General features: G+C 52.4%; 1 long non-coding RNA gene across 3 annotated transcripts; it reads right to left on the bottom strand.

Annotated features, from left to right (window-relative positions):
- Nucleotides 1–888: 888 nt before the first annotated feature.
- On the bottom strand, nucleotides 889–7210 carry LOC131833575 (uncharacterized). 3 transcript variants are annotated; one of them, XR_009354538.1, is made up of 6 exons: nucleotides 6741–7210; nucleotides 5986–6193; nucleotides 5352–5408; nucleotides 4704–4939; nucleotides 4378–4470; nucleotides 889–1452 (listed from the first exon to the last, which is right to left on the bottom strand). It is a non-coding gene; the product is annotated as an uncharacterized LOC131833575 (long non-coding RNA). The 3 variants fall into 3 exon arrangements; XR_009354537.1 differs by having other exon boundaries at nucleotides 4828–4943; nucleotides 6741–7208; XR_009354535.1 differs by having other exon boundaries at nucleotides 4704–4943; nucleotides 6741–7208.
- Nucleotides 7211–7459: the final 249 nt, after the last annotated feature.

Raw genomic sequence — 7459 nt, forward strand, 5'->3', positions numbered from 1 at the left:
AACAAAACAAAACAAAACAAAACAAAACAAAACAAAAATCAAAGCTGGGAAAACAGGGGCAAGGAAGGAAAGAAAAAGGAAACCAGAACCAGCGCCTGTTCATCTTCGCCTTGCTCCATTTAGAGGTCTCAGGGGCATTAGGAGAAAAAGTGAAAGCCTTGTGCACGTTGGAATGCAGGTCACTGCGAAGCTCCAGGCGTGGGGCCGCGGGCCGGGTGGATGGCCAGGCCTAGCCCACACCCCTGCCACCCAGGCTGGGCAGCGCGCGCTCGCTCCTCTCCAGCAACAACGGCCTTGAAGAGGTCACCTCAAGGTGACCTAGGTTCTAGGTTCTAGGCCTCACTATTTGTACATGTCTAAGAAATAGACTGGATTTTAATTTCAAATAAACCTGCCTCCCCACAGTAATACTGGGAAAGCCCCGGGTCATCCTGGAGGTTTATTCTAGAGGGCGTCAGCAGCCATGACCCAGGTCCTCGTGTTTGGAGGCAAATATTTCTATCTTAAGACAAAAGGGAGAGGGGTAAGAAAATGAAAAGGTGAACCTTTTGAGAGCTGCCGACTCTTCATTTCTGACCTGGAACATTTTCTGCTCTCAGTGAAACCTGCATTTTTTTCCAGGCCATCTAAATTTGGTGCAGATCTCTCCAGGCCACTGGCATCCGGATGGGGTGGCACAGAACAGCACACATGGACTGGACCGAATCCCATTTGAAGTCCTTTTTCTTGTTCTAGGTCTACATTGGAGATGCAATTAACTATTAAATGGTTTTTTAGGTTTGGGTTTTTTTTTTTTTTTTGGTGGTGGTTGTCGTTGTTGTTTTCCATTGGAATCAAATGGGGAAGGACTTGGCAAAAACACCCAAATGAAAGAGTTATAGATGGGACTTGGAAGAACAAAAATCTTTATTAGGTATCATAATTCTCAAACTGTTGTTATTGACATGCTCATCCCCGTGAATCAAACACACATACCACCAGCACAGCCTTTGGTCCCAGTTGACTCATGGAGCTCTAAAACCACCCACAGAGTAGATGAGGAAGGGAGGCTCCATCTGTCCTAGGGAGAGTGCTTTGCAGCTGCCCCCAGAGGACTCCATTCTAAGACTGGAACAAGGGATGGGGGTATTATGTAAGTTGAGGGAAAGAGAAAATTGTCTTCCTGTGCAGAGAGTATAGATGTGTGTGTGTGTGTGTGTGTTTAAATGCTTTCCTATAAATGTAAGCAATGCATAGGATTATGAGAGAAAATGTACATATATATGTGTAATGGGCATATGCCTGATGGAAAGTCTGCCTCTACCCCGTTATTCACTTCTCTGGCTAAGCCACAAAACCTATCCCTGCTCCCCACCCCTTTGGTGACAGAAAGGATAAGAGAAATTTACCTTAGCTTTTGTTAAAAGATCAGTTTCTTTTCTGCTTAAACAGAGATCTGGGCCTGGGCCGTCTCTGGCAGGAGAAAGAATAATATTACCGATTTTTTCCTTTGATAACATTTCTAAATCCATCTTAATGTATCTGGTACAGTCACCTTGAGCAACAGAGGAGCTCCCAGTCATGAGGCCCATAATGATGGTGATGGGTAGGGACTCCTGGGGGCCACCTTGGCATATTCAATCAGCGAACTGCCTTAACACGTCCTGTGTTTTAAAAATTGAATGTTTTTCCCTTCGTTCAAGGCTGAGGATGTAACTAGAGGGGCTCAACTAGACAAGCGAGCAGATGATGCTGAGAGTTAAAGAAATGCCTTGGAAGGGCATAAATCTCAGTTTTCTTACGTAAGTATCAGCAGGTATAAATAGGCCCTGAATATAACAGAAGGCAAGAAGCTAAGACTGACCTTCGCTCGGATGCCTCTATTTGGTGAACACAAAAGGGGCCTTGAAATTACACCAGGGGCAAAGTGGTGCATTCATCTGGGCCATTTTCGGCCATTAAAACCCCACATAAAAATACATTTCACAACGAGACCTGGTGAACACAGGAAAACCCCCACACCCAGGCACACAGACCCGGCAAACCTAGAACACTCCCACACCCATGAAATGCTTTCTGGAACAAGAGTTTATATAAGTCATAAAAAATATGCCCCTCCCTGCCTAGTTTATCAGCCTCAGGAACCTGGTGGGGGCTATGTCCATGGTGCCTGTGGTTTAAGCTCTCAGGGAGAAGCGTGTTAGGTTTCCACCTAAAAGGGCCATTACTTGGGGAGGCATCTGGAGATTGTACTGACGGACAGGCGCATCAGTGAAAGGGCACGGCCATGTCTGATGGACTTATGGGGAAGCAATTAGAGACGAATCCCACTATCGCCCACAAGCGTGGGGCAAAGTGTTGGTCATCAGAGGCTTAAACCGTGCCTCCCCCCCACCCTACCCCCAGCCCAACACCAGAGCAGCCTCCTTAGGTAAGAGGGAGGGGAGAGGAAAGGGGATTTACACCCCAACAAGGCACCATTTGGAGGCTGGTCTGTTTTGAAGGCAGTGGCTGCCGCTGACTATTAGGACAACGAGGACTAAGGCTCAGAGGCCAGAGTGCTCTTTTCTGTCCTTTGGCCAAACTTGACTTCTGGGACTTGAGAGATAGCACCATGCCCACAGTTTGCATGATGAGAACTGCGGTCTTCTCTCTGCAGGAGTGAGCGGGTTGTGGCACATTTCCACAGAGAAGGTTCTGGGAGTATCTAGAGGGGGTACAGCGCACTTAACCGACTCCAGACACTCCCTTAGGAGGGCAAAGGAAGAACCCAAGATATAATAATTATACAATGATTGGCACATAGGAGGTACTCCATAAGTATTTTGGAGGAAATGAGGCTAGGGCTCCATGGCATCTCTGAATACTAATTTGCTAAGTGGGTTAGCCGGGTACTTTGCTGAACAAAATAAGCAAGCTTCATCTGAGACTCCTTTAGGCCTTTATTAATGGCCTAGGAATCAAACTAAAATCCCAAGCATCCCTCATGGCCTTAGCCTTGCAAAGACAGGCCTCTGCCAAGGGTGGGGAAAGGGACGTAGCAGCCTTCCTGGTGGGGAGATCCAGCTCTTGGCCTCCTTTCTCTGCAGGGACCTGCACCTCTACCATTTTCTCCACCTGCAAATTTAAGAGTTTAGGTCTTGCCACCATTCTCCACAGCTAGGGCTTCTCCCCAGGACCAGCTGCTGCTCTCCATCTAGGGCTGGGGAGGAAGGCCTCATTTGTGAAGCAGATTCTTCCAGGATGAGGGAGGGCTAGCCCTTTCCATTCCCTGACAGCCTCTTTCAAAACAGTCTTCCCTCAGCAACACTTGCGCACAATCTGTTTTTCCTTCGGTTCCCATTTAAGAAGGAATTCATTCCCTCCCCCTCCTTTGGTACATGTAGGTTATGGCGCCTCTCCCTTCCTCTGCATCTCCTGGATCTCTGCCTGAAACTACAATTACAGCCGCAAGGAGGAAGTGAGATGCTCCTAAGAGCCCTGGCCAGGCTTTCAGCCCCCATCAAGCTAGTGAACCTTCCAGGAGTTTGTTCCTTCTTCCTCATATATCCCATGACTTCCTTAAGCTTGTCAGGTGCCTCCAGCTCTACAGCAAAGAATGACAAACACCTCCCTCCTCCCTTCCAACTGGCTACCCCCCCTTCCCACCTCCTACCCCCCATCTCAAGGAGAACACAATATATCTGCAAGCCCTGGCACAGACCGCCAGTCTCCGGATGCCAAATTATTTTTTTTTTTTAAGGGCAAACCAAAAGCTAAGCTCAGAACAAAAACACAGCCACGGAAGGTGTCGACCCACATACAATGCGCCCCCAGCCCAGAGAAAAATATGCACACAGAAGCACTCCGTCATGCGCTCAGAGGCAAACCGCCCCCCCCCGCCCCCATCGCATCTGTGCTTGCACAGATCTGTGTTTCTGTCACAGAATCAGCTTCTCTCCCTGTCTGTGTCTCTAAGCCCCCTGTCTGTCACAAACTGCACACTTCCCCACCCCAAGGTCTCGGTTTCGGGGCAGCCCGGCCGGCGGAAGACCGAGACCCCTCCCGCCCAAAGACGCGGCGCTGAGCTCTGCGGAGGGCGCCTCGGTTCCGTGGCTCCTTCCCGGCGGGCCCTCTCGGACCGACGGTGCTCAGCCAGCCCCATTCTTGGCATTCACCGCGTGCCTTAATTGTATGGACATTTAAATCAAGGTCCGCTGTGAACACGGAGAGAGAGGCCTTTCTCCTGAGGAAGGAAAGGAGGAAGGAAGGACAGGTGGATGGGGGGCGGGGGGAGAAAATGGAATGAGAAAACAAGGAAAAATAAGTAAAAAGAAGCGCGCGTGCGTGCGCACTGACAGCGGGGAGAGGGATGGGGGTGGGGAGGCAGGCAGAACAGGACCACAGCATCCTCCCTACCGCAGCTCCCCCAATCACACAGACAATGAGATAACAGCGACGTCTTCCAAAGGCTCTTTGTTCTCCCCCATCCTTTCGGATCCAGGCTTTTTCCTGCAAAGCGGAGGGGGTGGAGGGTTGGGGGTGTGGGTGGAAGTGGGAGACGGAGGGTGCCTCCCCCGTGTTAATTACCCCGACTCCCTTAGCCCCTTCCTCGCGCCTCGCCTCCCCTGCAGATCCAGACAATGAAAAAAAAAAAAAAAAACCAACCCCCCCAAAACAACAAACAACCCAACACCAACCCCACCTCGCCCCAGCACAGCAAACCCTACCCACCCACCTCTCACCCTCAGTTTAGCCCAGTAAACTGAGGGGGACCAGGTGGAGGAGGAAGTCCAGGGCACAGGACGCGGAGGGCAGCGGGGGCTTGGCAGCGGCTACCAGGGCAGGGCGCGCCGCCGCCGCCTTTACCTTTCTGGCTGAGTGCGGGCGCAGGCTGTCCGGGCGTGCCGCAGGGGCGAGCCGCCTCGCTCCGGGCCGGGATCGGGGAGGCAGCCTTCCGAAACTCGCCTGCTGCAGTCCTCTTGCTCAGGTCCCAAGTGGTGGAGGGGAAAAAGGAAAAGAGGGGGAAAAAAAGGGAAAAAAAAAAAAAAACCATAAGAGCGAGGCCCATCTGGCCCCTCATCAGCTTTGTCAAGTCTTGCATACGCTAAAATGCTAATGACCTAGATAGCTCATGCAAAATGCAGCAGGGAGGGAGGGAGTGAGGGAGGTGGGAGGGAGGAAGAGAAAGAGTGATGGGGGGAGAGCGAGGGAGGAGGAGACAGAGGGGAGGGGAGGAGACGGGAGGAGGGGAGAGGGAGGAGAGAGGGGAGGAGGGGAGAGAAGGGGAGAGGGAGAGAGAGGGAGAGAGAGAATATATATATGTCTTCAAAACACCCCTACCAGTCTCCTTACCCCACCCCACCCCACCCCAAACTGTCAACGGGCTTTACCAGGTAAAGGGTGGGTGTAGATTTAAAAGGTCACTCGTGTCTAATGCAGCTGGATCCCTGGGTCAAAAAAGAGGGAGGGACAGAGGATAAGAGTCCCCAAAGCCAAAGGGATAATAAGACATTATTTTAAGCCCCCTCCCTCCATGCCTTCCTCCACCTCTCTGCTCTGTTTACACACAAATCCAGACGCCTCCTTATGTGTGTACATGGACATATCAATTTTTCATCAATTTCTCAGAGCTTCTACGGACAGACAACCATATTCTCCTCCCCAGCAAAACTCATCTTGTGAACCCAAAGGGGGGGTTTTAAAGAAACCTCCTATTTTCAAAATCCTCCTCCAGCTGTCCCGTCTCCACTCACCTACCCCTCACCTCAACCTTCCCTTAGCTCGCCGACAACATCTCCGGTGCCTACTCTTTTCTAAGCCTTCTGCTTCCCAGTCTCTCTTCTCCAACACCCGGATCTCGAGAAGGCCAGGCAGGGGAGCAGGAAAGCCAACTTAAGGTCTATCTGATCTCCCACCATTCAGCTCGCTTTCCCAGAAAAACTAAACAAAATCAAACCCTAGCCCTCTCCAACAGTGTCACTGTTCAAGCATGCCAAAAGGATAAATAAAATTCAATCCGAATACCCTCATAGGTCCGCACGCTGGGTGGGCGCTCCTTGGCACCGGAGATCACTCTCGTTCCGAGTCAGCGCTCCCGCGCATCCCTTCTTGCCGAGCCCAAAGTGCTTTGTCCTGGGGTCCACTCAAGGTCTTCCTCTTTTTGTTCTTCTTTTGAAGAGACTGGTGGCATTCCTCAGCGTTTCGGCCAGCCCAAAGAAAGGCAATACATCTACTGGAATAAAGGAATCAAGATACATACATGCAGATGAAAGAGGGAAGGATGCGGAGAGGTAAAGGAAACCCGCATCTAGGGAGCGGCCGCCGCGGCCCGGCCGGAATTGCTTCCTTCGCTGGGGAAGGGGCGGGTGGCGAGAAGGCGCTGGTGGTCGCTCCACCTGGCAGGAGGAAATGATAACCATGATAAGGAACATCATGATGATGATCATGAGCACGATAAAAAATTCAGAATCTCCCTTCGGTGAACCAGAGCATGCGTGCAGGAGGGACTGCACTGCTGGCGGCAGCGGCCGGGGGGAAGGAGAGGAGCGCAGGAGGCAAAGGTTGTGGCGGCAGCACCCTCAGATGAATAATAATAACGCGCAGCGCAAGTTGCGGTTCAGCCTGAAAATCCAGCCCTCCGCGTGAACTCGCGTCGAGTGCGGATTGCAGGGGATGAGGAAGAAGGGGGGGAGGGGAGGGCGGTGAAGGGAGGGGGAGGTGGATAGAGAGGAAGGCTGAGAGGGACAGACAGAATTTGGAGCCTTTTAATTTATCCTTACCCAGCCCTAATCTCGTTCGCCATCCTCTTTGGGTGAGGTCGATCTCCTTTTTAAAAATTATTATTCCTTTAACCGATTATTCAGCTAAAAGAAGCCACATCTGCTGACTGTACCGAAAACAAGAGGATTAGGAGCCGGTCCACAGAGCGGGGCCCGCAGCCCCCCACCCGCTCTCTGCACCAGCACACGTCATTCTCACTGCCCCCGGGTACCTCCCTCTCCTTCTTGCTCCGGGAGAGCTGTGCCAAGGAAAATGCGGATTTGGGGAAAGTGAGAAGTGGGAGCGCTCGGAAGAGCGGGAAAGCCAAGGCTGGAGGTGGCAATTCGCACCCCCACACTCACACGCGCTTCCGTTTATCCGTTTCTATCCTGGGCGAAGGGGGCGCTTTCGCCGTGCCCACAAGCGCGGCACCTGCAGTGATGCGTGCCCTCCGCCCCCTAAACGTAACCCCGGCTGCACCAGTCCCGGGCAGATTCCCTTCAGCAGTCCTGGGCGTCAAACCTACACCCAGGTCCATCGTCCCCCACCCCTTCCTCCGCCCCAGTAGCTGCGGTACCACGGTTCGTTCACTCCCTGTTTCTCCCGGTTTTGCAAAAGGAGTGGGGGGCTCAGGACACAGGCACGCCCCCCGCTTCTCGTCCCCCGGCTGGAGGAGCCAGACGGGGGTTTCCGCGGACGACGGCGCGGGCGAGGCCCGAGGTGGGGGGTGGATGGGGGG

This window comes from Mustela lutreola, chromosome 1 (genome assembly GCF_030435805.1).
Source record: "Mustela lutreola isolate mMusLut2 chromosome 1, mMusLut2.pri, whole genome shotgun sequence".
Taxonomy (NCBI): Eukaryota; Metazoa; Chordata; class Mammalia; order Carnivora; family Mustelidae; genus Mustela; species Mustela lutreola.